This window comes from Pecten maximus, chromosome 13 (genome assembly GCF_902652985.1).
Source record: "Pecten maximus chromosome 13, xPecMax1.1, whole genome shotgun sequence".
Taxonomy (NCBI): Eukaryota; Metazoa; Mollusca; class Bivalvia; order Pectinida; family Pectinidae; genus Pecten; species Pecten maximus.
Genome location: NC_047027.1, coordinates 30,228,342 through 30,243,768, shown reverse-complemented (window position 1 = coordinate 30,243,768; position 15,427 = coordinate 30,228,342). Strand labels below are relative to the sequence as shown.

General features: G+C 34.0%; 1 long non-coding RNA gene across 1 annotated transcript; it reads right to left on the bottom strand.

The window, feature by feature from the left end:
- Nucleotides 1-5,803: 5,803 nt before the first annotated feature.
- Nucleotides 5,804-9,610, bottom strand: LOC117341422. Its single transcript, XR_004535627.1, has 3 exons — nucleotides 9,406-9,610; nucleotides 6,707-6,795; nucleotides 5,804-6,492 (listed from the first exon to the last, which is right to left on the bottom strand). It is a non-coding gene; the product is annotated as an uncharacterized LOC117341422 (long non-coding RNA).
- Nucleotides 9,611-15,427: the final 5,817 nt, after the last annotated feature.

Here is a 15,427-nt window from a genome sequence, read left to right as displayed (position 1 = left end):
TAAATTATTTTAAAATTTAGTTAAAAATATAGATCAGATTTTATATCCAAAACTGTTCCTTGGTCTGTCTATATTACACATATTTGCCCTTTGGCACCAATTCTGTTTACCTGTTGACGTAGTTGATCGGATATTAATGGTACATGTTGTACATGGTTATCTAATATTGTCTCAGGCTATATGACAGACGTCTTCTGTATTATCATGTATCAATCAATCATACTCATCCCTAGGACTACCTAGGACTATATAAGATTAGATATTATTGTACCATGGAGTCGGTTTCCAGGGAGCCATTACTGGACACTAAGTCCTGGGCTGGGCTTTCGCCCGGGACAGGCCAGTACCGATACATGTACAGATGTATACCTATGTATGCTATATGTATGTATGATGCACATATAACTTAATAAAAACACCATCCAAGAAAGAAGAGTCATCTCATTATACTGATGCCGTAACCTCGGAGCGAAGCTGGATGGAAAGCGGACACAACATGAAGTTTCCACTATAAGATAAACGCCATTTTAAAGATCAACGCCATTTAAAAGATCAACGCCATTTAAAAGATCACCAATCACCTATTATGTCTACTGTTAACAAGATGCAGGTACGTTGATTTTACTTCTTACTATCTTCGTAAACATTTGCCATTGATAGCTATATAATTTTTTTAACATCACTTTAGGTTAGTTATACCTTAGTAATTATATGTTTCATTTTTGAATTGAACTAAAACAAACATTTTTTCTTACTATATTTATTATTTTTTATGAATGATTTAAATTGCACTGTTTTCATATCATTACCAGAAAATTCCTATATACTTTAATATTAATTGTTTTACATTTTACATATATATATAAGTTTTACATCTTTACACATTGATCCTATGATGAGTTTCGCCCACGTGATTTAACACGGGGATTATAAAGTAAATGAAACATCATCATGTTGTCGGAGTTCAGAGATAGTGATGCGGTTTTACACACACATAATATGTACATGGTATGATAAATCTACTGTTCTCCTTTGACAACATACTACACATACAAGTGCATTATCAGATCAGAAACACTCGGTTTCAATGTATTCCGACCAGAACATCATTTGTAAATGTATTACTACGGATTTTGGAATACCTCTTGAATTTATGCCGAAAATTATATGTTTCGATAGTATCTGAATGTACACATATCACACAAATACATAACTAGGAATTTTTCTGGTAAATTTCATTTCATCCATTTTATTTTTGTGTCAGCCAAATTGAAGTGCGACATATCATCGCTTGATTTTGTGACACCAGTTCCTTCACCAGCGACAGTACCATTGATACCACCATCGTACCAGCCAACGCCAATGTATCCCCGCCTTCAATCCATAATGTCAACTCCTGTTATTGAAGAGGATTAATACATTCATTTTCCTCAACGTTTTATTGAATTGTTTATGTGCTGTGTTTTCCATACAGAAGTTCCAACATTTTCGTCATATCGTCCTCAACATATAAGAAGAGGATTTGAATTCATTTTTAATATCTTCAACTGAAGAGACACTATTCAACATATATTACAACAATTTCATTTATTCATATATACCGAAGAGACGTCTTCACCTATATCTACAATGGAGAGTTCAGCCTAACGTGATTCCACCACGAGGTTTAATTTGTAATTTGAACTTTCCATATTATGTCAGAGTCAGAGATAGTGACGTGATAATACACGCACTGATATCTAAAATATAATCTACTGCACTCAAACGACATAACAACGCACCATACTTCAACGGATAAGGAAATACCTGATGCAGTTCAAATGCCAGGGAAAAATAAGTATATATTTTCCTTGTCCGAAGAAGAAATATCAACATATACACATCCACTAACACATAACAAGATATTCGATGGATTTGGAATACTCGATGCAGTACAATTGCCGAGGAAAAAGGATATACCACTTCCACTTCCGAAGAGGAACATCTACATGGAACAGTACATGGAACTTTCTGACATTTTTTTTTTACATCTTCTCAGCCTAATTGGAGTGCGAGAATTCACAGTTGGATTTACAGATGGTTGTACATCGTATCCACACCATTTCATTTTAACATTCATTTTCAAATAGTACATAAACATTTCTTTAATTACTTTGGATATTGATACTGGAATTACAACAAGTGAACTGTGTGAACAAAATATTGTGTGAATTAATTCTTATCTCTTGGTTATATATTTTAATTCATTTCAAGTACACATTTAAAGTTTTTGTACACATATAAAGTACAAACTAAATATTATTTGATTAATATATTTGATATTACTATCAGAAATATATATGTTGCTATGCTATTTCATTATAAGCTTTATTGTTTTATAATTTTTGTTACGTACTACGTAATGTAATCATGCTAGTTCATGATTAGTATTCTATTCATTATTAGTATCTATATTACTTCATTTCTTATTCTGATGTAAGCAATGTATAATTTATGTCATTTCATTATCAATACTATACCGTTATAATATTTAGTATAAGTATCTAGCCTTCACCACAATTTCTTTCGTTATTTTAATTTTTTGTTTTACAATAATCTAAACATGTTATAGTTCTCTTACTTTTCAATATTTATGACAAAGGGACGATATCAACATAATTAATTATTTTAGAATCTACTTATATGATGTCGAAATTATATCTAATTTGAAATCATTTTTGACAAAGGGACGAATGAAATATAATAAATTATTTTAAAATTTAGTTAAAAATATATATAAGATTCTATTCCTAGATCTGTATTTCTATATAACACATTTGCCCTTTGGCACCAATCCTGTTTACCTGTTGACGTAGTTGATCCGAGATTAATGGTACATGTTGTACATGGTTATCTAATATTGTCTTAGGCTATATGACAGCCGTCTTCCGTATTAACATGTACCAATCAATCATATATACTCACACCTAGTACTTAGGACTATAAAAGATCAGATGTTACCATATCAGACAGTCGGTTTTCCAGGCAGCCATTCCTGGACACTAAGTCCTGGGCTGGGCTCTCGCCCGGGACAGGCCAGTACCGATACATGTACAGATGTATACCTATGTATGTGTTATATGCATGTATATATGTATGTAATACATACCTTTAATAAATGTATCAAAGAAGAAGGAAGAGTCATTTCATTATACATTCGCTTTGCTTGCGGTCACTTCATGTTTCAAGTTAAACGATTTAGCAATTACTATAGTCGGGTCTTCTAATAAGCAAGCATATTTGCTCATTGACCACCTGTTTAGATATCTTATCTTAACATTGGTGTTATTTATTTGGTGATGGACTGATTGTCAATCATGCAAGTTAGTATATACAGTAACACACACACACAAAATCACACACACACACATATATATGCGTGTCCCTCTGACAGGACTAGTACTGTACACTACTATGCACTTTATTAATTTCATACATTTTTTTCATATCTTTAATCTAGTAGCAAGACGGGCTGGATTTGATATCAATGTTGTTCCAGTGCCTGTTGAGGTTACTCTTAAATGAGTTAACTGATGGTGAGTTGATGAATGATCACTGCTGACGATAGACTGTTTCAATCACCAATAACTCTAACTGGGAAAGAGTGTTTCCTGATATTAATTCTTGTATGTGGTTTTACTGATTTTACTGTGCCCCCTTGTTATGTTTGATCCAGCTACGTGAAACATTTCTTCAGTATTTATATATATGTCAAGCCCATTAAGGATTATATATCATGGATCATATTGTATCTTTTTCTCCTATACTGAATTGATTGTATGCCTAGATGTGGGGAGTCTTTCAGGAAGGTTACATCTATGTCCGATATGTTCTGAACTAATTTGGTAACTCTTCATTGGACATTCTCAAGAGTGACAATATCTTTGACTGTCAGTTGTTTGTTCTTAACGCTGGAACTTCTTTAGTCACCAGACAACATTATTTTTTTACTTGTAAACATAATAAAACTAAAAAGGTATGGATATTTCATCAAAGCAGTAAATCATATATGAATGGTCCATTTTTATGTTAATTATTTGTGTAATGATAGATCACACAGGGTATCCAATTACGATCAAATTGCCACAATTTAAAATCCTTTATTTCAATTTAAGGGAGGGGAGGGAGGGGCGCACTCGTGGTGCTTGCTAATCAAATCCGTCGTCAGCTATGTATACGTGCCTGGAAATTTTTATATGGTCTTACACAAACATTATTCTTGATCCATTGTTTAATAAGTAGTAGCAACAGGCCATGTCTGACAAGAAGTAGTATAGACGTATAGTATTTAACACCTGTCATCAGATCCTCTGAAAAGATCAGTATATATCTAGAATAGTGACGGTGCATGATGTAACAAAATGCTAACAATAACTTTTAAAAATCATTATACACATACATTATACATTGTACAAATTGTATATGTATGAATTCATTTTGTAAAACTCTATCGAGTTTTCATAATCTAAAGCATATATGAATGCTTATACATTTATTGTGGTTGTTAGAAATTGAGATCCCACATCGATTACAAGACTGATAAACCGAGACCCCGCATCAATTACAAGACAGATAAACCGAGACCCCACATCGATTACAAGACAGATAAACCGAGATCCCACATCGATTACAAGACTGATAAACCAAGATCCCGCATCAATTACAAGACAGATAAACCGAGACCCCACATCGACTACAAGACTGATAAACCGAGACCCCACATCGATTACAAGACAGATAAACCGAGACCCCACATCGATTACAAGACTGATAAACCGAGACCCCACATCGATTACAAGACTGATAAACCGAGACTCCAGATCGATTACAAGACAGATAAACCGAGACCCCACATCGATTACAAGACTGATAAACCGAGACCCCACATCGATTACAAGACTGATAAACCGAGACCCCACATCGATTACAAGACAGATAAACCGATACCCCACATTGACCACAGGTAATTTAATTTAGTTTTGTTGCTTTTAAATTTCTTCTAACATAAAATATATCTCCTTTATTTTCAAGTAATTTGTCTAATTTTGCTAACACACTGAAAAAAATAGTTTGTCAGTTTGACAAATTTAATTCGTCAAGTTGATTGTCCTTAAAATGACTGGTCAAATAGTAAAGTTGAGGAATCAAAGTCGTCTTTTTGACGATGTGATCCTTGTCACTTTGACGAAGTAATGATGTCAGTTTGACGAAGTACGTTTGTCACTTTGACGAAGTAATAATGTCACTTTGACGAAGTACGTATGTCACTTTGACGAAGTAACAATGTCACTTTGACGAAGTAATGATGTCACTTTGACGAAGTAATGATGTCACTTTGACGAAGTAACAATGCCACTTTGACGAATTAACAATGCCACTTTGACGAAGTAACAATGTCACTTTGACGAAGTAATGATGTCAGTTTGACGAAGCACGTATGTCACTTTGACGAAGTGATGATGTCACTTTGACGAAGCAATAACGTCACTTTGACGAAGTAATGATGTAAAATAAGTTCTGATTTTGATGAAATTATTGAAATCGTACCTTGACAAATAACTAATACACTATTAACCACGGGAGATCACCTTTTTGACGAACTAATGTCTGTCACTTGTGTAAAACATCAGGCGAAAAAAGAAAGTTGCAGCTGATAAATTAATAATTGATCTAGTGAAAATATTTCATCATCATGAAATGTTTGTCTTGAAAAATCTCTTAGTGATAATATATACAAATTACTATAAATAATAAAAAGATGTGATTTTCTTTGGAATGTAGATAATTCAACTTTATTCCAAAGGTGTGACTCTTTCAACATCTTGGGACACATAGCAGCATAAAAATTAAACATAATAATATGTCATTCATTTTCCAAGCTACACAGGATTTTATGTATGCAATAATGTGATTTGTTTTCAATTTTGATATACAACTAATTAAAAATAGCAAAAGGCAATCATTAATAATTAATCTCAGCCCTTCACAGAAACCTACCACCTGTAGAGACTTCAGGATCAAATAAAATTACCACCTGTATCTCTTTTCAGGATCAAGTTTTCTGTTTCCAGACTCTTATCTAGTTTCTAGATGAATATGAGCATTTTTAACGCCCCAGAATCCCCTTAAAAATGATATTCTGCCTATTATAAAGTCCAAAAAACATAATTCATCGCCCTAGTTATTTCGGACACCACCGATGAGAGCTTTCTGTCCAGTTCTTCGAATTCATCATGTAGTCCTGAGATGACTTTCTGAATGAAGAGGAATGTTTGGCCAATTCCTAGGATATGCTTAGTTGAAAGCATATATAATGATGAGAAGTCCGCAAAAAAAAAAATCCGCTAAAGAATTGCACTGAATGATTTGTTCCCCATCTATTTCAACACAAAAGTCATCATCCATGATTGTCATGACGTCATGGTACTTCAGTTTCATCCCTGCTTAGTCCTCCTGAAATTAGCACAAACATAATTTAATATATAGTTACATGAAGGAATATTTCCGATTTTTCAAAACAATCTTGTAGTTGTTTACACTTTTGAAAGTGTTTCCATTACAAAACATAAAGTTTCAACTAAATGCAGCATGAAGGTGTGAATGGATCAGTAGTCAATCTTAGTACATACTTTCTGTTTATATGATATGAAATATAAACTTCACTTACCTGCATGTCACTTTCAACACTTTTCAAAACATACATCTTTTCCTTGAAAATATATGGAAATCCTCGTAGGCAGGCACTTCTTTTCACTACTGTAATACAATAAGATACGTATTCCTTTACTACTGGAATGGTAACATAACATACACACATAACAAGGCACTTATACTGTAAATTGATATGTTGATTACATTTTCATACTGATGTTGACAATTTCTATGCAGTTACACCTCATTTTCCACGATATATATATATAGAAAACAGTTGACCAGCTGTGTAATTTTATCCAAAAATAAATGATCTATACGATCACTAGTAACAGCATTGTTCAAATTTCAGATAAATATTTGTTCGTATCATTATATTTTGTTGAATGTAAAAATGTTGCCTATTTTTTCTATTGATAACTCATTAATGACAAAGGCAAATTTTGACTCGTACCGCGACACAATATCGGCAGTACTAGTGAAGAACAAACTGAGTATAACTCACATTAATGCTCTATATGTTATATATACACAGTGTCTGACATGGGTGCAGCCATATTGGCTCTGGAACTTCCGGGTTTTACAGCAATAAGATTGTGTAGCACAGCATACACAATTTTTAAAGATAGTAGTTTCCCAGTTTTCACCTCGATAAGAGGTCTGTTGATTTATAAAGAAGAAATAAAACTAATCATGATGTTTACAATAACTGGTCCATGACAAAGACAGTATACAAAATCTGGAATATTCATGAAAAGATTTACTGAGAATGATGATATTATGAGAGTGTATACTAATTGCATTTTTCCTTTTATAACTTTTTGCTTTTTTTATTGCATGATTAATATTTCAAATAAATATAAATATTCTTCATCACTTTTAAAATGTATATATTGCTTTAAATCTGAGTAAAAATATTTATATTTAAGTCGCGCACTCTCCCTTATTTTTGGCAGAACTCCCTTAAAATAACCATCCATCTCCATTAGTTTGCGATGTTGTACATCAGTATTTTATATGGAGAATGTCTCCACTAGGCAGCTATAAAGGTGATATTTACATCAGAACCATTAGGATTAACATTACATGTTTTATTATAACGGATTAGTCAGTTTCTAGAATTGATTTTAATGTATGGGTTTTAAACAGTTTTTCAAACAATAAAAAAATATTCCTAGCTACCTAACACACACATGCATACAATAAGGGGTTATATACTATACTAGAATATTCTTGAATAAGATTGAAACAGTTCAGTTACAAAGTAAAAATGGTATAACAGCGCCAGAGATGCAAGTCGAGTAAACAAAAGTAAACAGTAGATTCTACCATAATTAAAATGATTTGACGGTCGTGTAACAGCGGACGTGTTCCAAATATAAAAGAAAAACAGATATATTAAATAAATGCAGGTCAAAACTCCGTTGACTATGTAAATTATCACAACAGCAAGACCTTGCTATCTGTTACCAGTATATGATTCTACCATATCTGGGAGCTGAGATCTTTTAAATTTTAGTCAATTTGACCCTTTGTGACCCTGCCCCTCAGGTCCCTGGGGGTTGGGACTATGTTATCCACAGTTTTGGTTGACCTTTTGACCATGAAAGCCTATTGACAAATTGTTTAAAGACAAACAACGCAAGACGACGGACAAAAGTCAGTTAGAATATAATAGGTCACTTCATACTTCATCTCAGGTGACCTAAAGATGCAACCCTAATTTATCAGAATATCATGGCAGAACAGTGACTTATGATGTTGATAATACAAAAAACAGTAAATGCACAGTACAATTTGTCTCACAAATAGTTTTGATATAGAAAACACTAATAATGGTGTTATTACATTAATTTGGTGAATCAATCAGTATTAATATATAATGCAAAAAAAAATAAATGAATTACTAAATTCACAAAATTGATACTCCAGAATTAATGTAGCGTAAGCGGCCAGACCGGGGTTCCAACCCGGACCTCCGAACACCAGTCAGATGCTCTACCAATTGAGCTACCTGGTCACTGATGATCGACCCAGTCCAGTCCTGCTACACATGCATGCAGCTCATGCATGAATTATAGTGGTCAAAACTGATTGGTTCACTTTTTCTGATTCAAATTATTAATTACAAAAAATCCATTATTGGTATAGTAGCTGTTAAACAAAAATAATATGTCAAAGCCATTCATTTTAATTAGAAAAATATGTTATCGAAAATTGATCGGTTGGTGGTATCTGATTACAAACCAATATAGGAATTGGTTATGTTTTTAAACTGATTACATTATGTCATATACTATAGACCAGAACATGTAATCAAACTTGACGCCTATACGCTTTATATGCTTTCAAAACTGTACAACGGAATATTAATAACACAATGTAAACCCAATGTGTAATATACAGACAGTCTAACAAAAGCATAAAGTCATCAAGTTTACTTTCTGGTATAATACGATTAATTTGACAAATGTCAAAACCCCCTCTTGGGCGCCCCCTTCGATTTGTACGCCCATTTCGGTCTTGTGGAGGCCAATACCAAGCGATTCATGCCGTGTTAACACTACATGACCTTTCTTAAGCTTAATCTCGATATCAGTTGTTACCATTTATGATAATTATGTACCATCAAGTACTATCAAGTCATCATCTGGGCGTACACGACAGTTGATCTACGAAACATCGAAGTCCGGTGCTGTCAACTAGTCAACTAACCTGTTCAAGGCATTAGCTTGGCCAACGGAGGGTCTGTTTTAATCCCTTCGGTCTTTATTAACTGATGCCATCTGCTTGCTCTGTCTCTAAGATACGTGTTCGTCTTTGTGAAGTTAAAATCACGTTATCGATTCTTCGTTTCTTCATGCTCTCGGTTAAAACTGATTCAGAACCCTTTCACTTAGATCGGGTGTTCGCCATCTTTGTTATGATGTTTCCAATTTCCCGCATCGCGCATGCGCATAGGTACGCATAGGTATTTGTTTACACACATCGAAAAATAATAATATGAAATAACTACTAGGTTGATCAAATTTATTTTATTTTTTTCATTACATTTTAACAAATTGTTATGGACACTTTTGAAATGTATAATTAACATAAAGTGCATAACTTTTTACATCATTTTAAAGCGTTTACCCTTTTTTATATATTATTAAAGTGGAATCTAGCCATTTAGTTCCTTTAATGTCCTATTAACAGCCAGTGTCATTTAAGGACGTGTCAGGTTTTGGAGGTGGAGGAAAACCCGGGTACCCGGAGAAAAACCACCGGCCTACGGTCAGTATCTGGCAGCTGCCCCACGTTGGATTCGAACTCGCAACCCAGATGTGGAGGGCTAGTGATAAAGTATCGGGACACCTTAACCACTCGGCCGCCCGCACGCTCTGATTTTACTGGTGTAATAGTCGGTCAATCACCAATAAATGTATATTAGTTATGTGCTTACCATTTATTACTCATTACTAAAGAAAGGAACACAGCATCAACATTTCTAAATAAAATATGTGCCGTTTTATTCGCAAAGTAATATTCAAATAAACATACCAACAATACAACAGTTCTGGATACTCTGGTTTGTGGGGAAAGACGATACACACGTACAGTAAATTAATGCGTTATATTCTGTACAAAACCCGTTTCTAGTCATGAAGGACACTTAATTCAGAAAGTAATATATCATAATCATCATGATCTACAATAGACTAAATCTCTCCCATATAAATACCAGAGTTGAAGTCTACAACAATCTTCTACATATACAGATTTTATCCCATATTTTACATGTCATGGTCTCAGGGATTATGAACGATTAAATTCTTGAGAAAGATATAATTTATATACGATCGTTGTCAGTGAAATTATATAAAAGTAATTCGCAACAATTATAATATAATTCATACTTTCTGTACAGGTACAAAGCATAGGTACTTATTAAAACCATCATTTTATCTCCGTTTTTTATGATTAAACGCATACAATTTATTTCATCGTGACTAATCATAATTAATACTTAAACTTATAAACTCGCAATGATTTTCGTGTGTGATTTTTTTCATTTTTTTTTTCCGTGTCATTATCGTGAAGTGATCGAGATCCTTGTGGTTTTAGTTTCCATTCGTGTGTCGCAAGTCATATCTTCACTTAAAACAGGACTTTTAAAGATGTATAAACAAACATATTCGGAGAGATTACGAATTCGCAAGTTGGAGTGGGCCAGAGACCTATATAGGTCTCTGAGTGGGCTAAACAATTACCAGGTGTGAAATTACGGTCCACCTGTCACTGCACTACAGGTGTCTGTGATTTCTTGTGTTCTAATCGGCACACGCCGATAATTGCTTGTGAGTTCACGCGTTTGGTTTCCATGCACTTCAAAAATGTTCCGATGATATGCTTTTACAGGTTGTACGTAAATTGAGCTTGAACTTTATTATAAGAAGTTGTTGAAATCAAACACATTATTTTTGGAATTCAGTGAGTTTCGTTTTCCTTACAAGCGAATAAAATTCGTATCTCAAAGGTTTGTCTATATGATAATTAACCTTATTTGTTGAAAATATACTCTATGAATCTTGTCTGGGAGTTACTGATCTGTCATGGACAAGTTTTATCAATTTCGGACAATTATCCTAAAATCACAAATAACGGTATCTTCAAGTGTATATTCAACGTATCCATTGCTGTTTTGGCTAACAAAACCTCAAAATTTTCAGCATTTATTTCACATCGTGTATGAATTGCATTTTAAACTTGTATTACTAGAATTATTATAACCGAAATCAATACTGTAACAAACCGGTCATGCCCTCATAATAAAGGCTATATGATGTAAGTCGTTATAAACGGCCCGTTATTCAAATGTCATACATGTTACAACGACCCGTTAAAATAGAAAATTATTCAAAATATACGATCTGTTATAATAGAAAATAAGTAAGATGATACACGTTGTATTTGGCTCAATCCCAATTACTCTAAAACTAAAGTTGCTATGAAAGTCGGACTATAAGCATTTTTAGTTTCATCCTAAATCACATCTTTAAAACTTAACATAGCAAATCGTTCCGGGTACACTTGAAGTAAAAGCATTATGCCCCGAGTAATGAATAATAGGAACTTTCCAACACTTAGATACAAATTTTAGAAATAAAATGACAATTTTCTGTGTAATTTTAGGTGAAAATAGCACAATAAGTTCTCTGAAATTTTCGAAGTCCAATCGCTGTACCATTCTGACGGAGTGAAACGAGGGGAAGTAACTCTGATAGTTCAAAATGCTACAATCGCAACATCTCGGGGAAATTTCCGGCAACACTCGGAAATCTATATTTCCGAGTGTTGCCGGAAAATCCTACTGAAGAGGTGAAATATCTTACCATACTACCAATGGGACGTAACCATTGGTATACGTTGAAAAATAGCTCCATACGAGACATAGAATAAAACATTGTTAAAGTTGGTCCTCTGATGGGCTTTATGAAACGCCCACCAAAGTTGAAATAGCCTAATGATGCAACGTTAACAACTATTATATAATGGAATATCTATTTCAATTAACAAACAGATTTTTGCAATTAAAAATATAATATGTTATCGATTTTTATTAAAAACAAAAACACAGTTTTTTACCGTTTTTTTCTTCATTTTATTGTATTTTGAAGGCGGTAAATTCAAACATTCCAATATACGCCCCCTACATCGTTACATGTGTCAAATATAAATATGTTGGAGAAAAAGAAAGGGTACAAGGGTTTAGGAAAGGTGATGCTCGGGGCATTTGTTAATTTTAGGAACAAACGCTGATTGTAAGATAACAGAGAACATAGAGCCATTGGGGCTGCATGTGTTGTTGAAAGCAGTACAAATACTTATACAAACAAAACTGCAGATACAATTTTAAATTGACAATATAGGGCTATAATTTACACTGATACAATATGTAGATCTATAATTAACACCACAACAATAAACTGAAATTCTAAAGTAAAGGATATCGCCTTTTTAAGGGGGGAAAAACGCTTAGACTGACAAATAAAGTTTTGGGCAAAAAGAACTAGTTCTATTGTACCGAGCTGTCATATTTGGAATACCATGCAGTAAGGGGTTAAACTTATAATTAGGAGCAAAACCCTTAAAAATGAATTCCTATTAGCAGTTAGTTAGGACAATGGAACAGGAAATGTTCTATGGTTTCAGAAGAAGACTGATTACAAGAACAGAGAGGACTCAGAAAAGTTTCGTGAGCACGCTTGACTATTTAAGGAGCTGCGGTTCATCTTTAATCGTACATGATGGATCTGGCCGTGTCTGCTTCTACAGTATTAATAATGTGAAGGGACATTATGAGTATCGGCATTTAGAAATTGTTTCAGGTTAGTAATTGACGAATTGTGCTTTATATCATCGGGAAGTGCGTTCCATAAATTTAAAGAAGAGAGTGGCGAAGAATCTTTATAGATATTAGTTCTGATGTTATGAGAATGTATATTTGATAGTGACAAGCGGGTATAATGTTGGTTAGGTAAGAATGACTATGAACACAATTATGAAATTTGGTAGTTTTATATTTTTATCCTCCGTACCAAGTCAAGTTTCTTGCTTACAGTCATTGGTACATTTTGTTTCAGACAACTTGTGAATTGTATAATTCAAAAAGTTGGCGGTCAGGCTCAACTTTTGTCTTTTATTGTCACGTATCGTAAGTAAATAGTTTGTTAGTACAATTGATGTCTTAAGATAAGTATGGTGCCTGATTTCGGCCATGTCGCATTGGCGCCCCGCTATGCGAAGAGCGACACCATGGCCATGCTAACAGCGGCAGTGCGCCATGCTCGCCAGTGCGACAAAATTATGCGATAGTGCGACATGAAAATGCATTCGCCCTGTCGTATTTGTGGGTACTTTTATCGCAAAGCGCATTGTCGTTTTTTGTATTGTTTCTGTCGCTCTTCGAATGGCGCACTGTCGCTGTTTGCTTGGCGGGGACGCCAATGCAGTAGCGAAATCAGTCACCATATGGACAATGTCATTTAACAAAATATAAAAAGGTAATGGACCTGAAATTGATTCCTGGGGAACTCTTGCCGTAATGTATGCTAGATGGGATTATTTACCATTTATAACGATACGTTGGCAGCAAGTATATACGTAGCATGGTAACTAGGTAAAAAAATCTATGATACTAAAGATCTTATTGTAGAAAGATATCACAGACGACCATTCTGAACGATTACCTTTATCGAAAGTAGAGAGAATGTCATTAGAAATAGATACGAGTTTATATATAGTGGAATCACCGGATCTGAAGACAGACCGACGTGGTGTTGATTAATATATTTGTTAATTAGATAGTTGTAGACATATTTATATACACGTCGTTCCATCATTTCCCCAACAATTGATATTTGAGAAATATAACGATAATTACTTAAATAAGTAGATCTTCTTTTTTAAACTGGTGTGAATATTAGCACTTTTCCAGTATGAATTCATGGAGTAAGCGAAAGATTCAATAAGGTAGCGGGTAGCTTAGAACATCGACAACTCCTTAATTTAACGAGGACTTACCAGGTCAGGACGAACGGTCTTGGCATAAAGGGCGTGTATTGCTTGTCGAGATATAACAACGTCAGAAAGTGTATGAATTTGAGACAAGCTTACCACAGGGGGTCAATATTAGTGTCATCAATAGAAGATTATGATTTTTAAACGATTGACATTATCGAAATCGTCGTATATATTAATGTGGCTTTTGTCAAACATAGGAGGGATGACACTTGTTTTTCTATTAGCGATAGACATACAAAATGTATACAAAAATGTAGCATTAATAATTTCCCGCCTCTCCTTAGCACTCGTATCATTACTATGTAGTTAAATTGGTCACAGAGTTTGTTAACATATTGTTGTTTGGATTTACAAACAGCATTTATACTCGTATTTCTGTATTTTCTGAATTTAGACCAATCATCTACTTTACCAAATTGCTCAGTTTTTCGATGAAAATATTTTCTTTTTCGGATCAGTTTCCTGATGGTGTTGTTCAGCCATACAGGAGCGGTACTGTTACAGTTATAGTCGTATTAAAATGTATGTATAATTCTCTAGCCAATATAATTACTTATTACAAAATATGTCACCCATGATTAAGATTAATTTTTATTTTATTAAATATAATGTCTGTAAGTAGGTCGGCACTTTTGTCTATGTCATTACTATTTAAAGTGCCGCCCCAGTTGATTTTAGAAAGTTCTTTCTCTGTATTCGTCATAGTGACCAAGGTCATCGTCATAGTTACCAAGGTCATATAGCCAAATGTAACGTTTGAACCATGATTAAATGAATTTGGAGATTTTTGAGAGTATTATACACAAGACAATGGTAATAGCCTGATTAAGGAAGTTTCACCGACACGACAAACGTTAGTTAAGGATGGATATCACTTGTACCAACTATATCTGGGAGAGAGGAAGATAATTCAGCGCAGAAGATGGATTTGCAACGCTCTGGGTAAGATTGAAAGAAATTGTTAAGGTGCGTAAACTAAAGCAAGTGGTTACAACTATGAAATAAGTTTACATCGGAATCGACGGTTAAAAGCAAGTTCTATAGAATGAGCAATTGGATTCCAAGAAGATACTGGTTCATCAGGGGCCTATATAACTTCCCGTACAATATTTATTTCCCAAAGTTGCAGCCGTACGGACTTGACTGTGGGTAATTCTAAACCTGATTTACA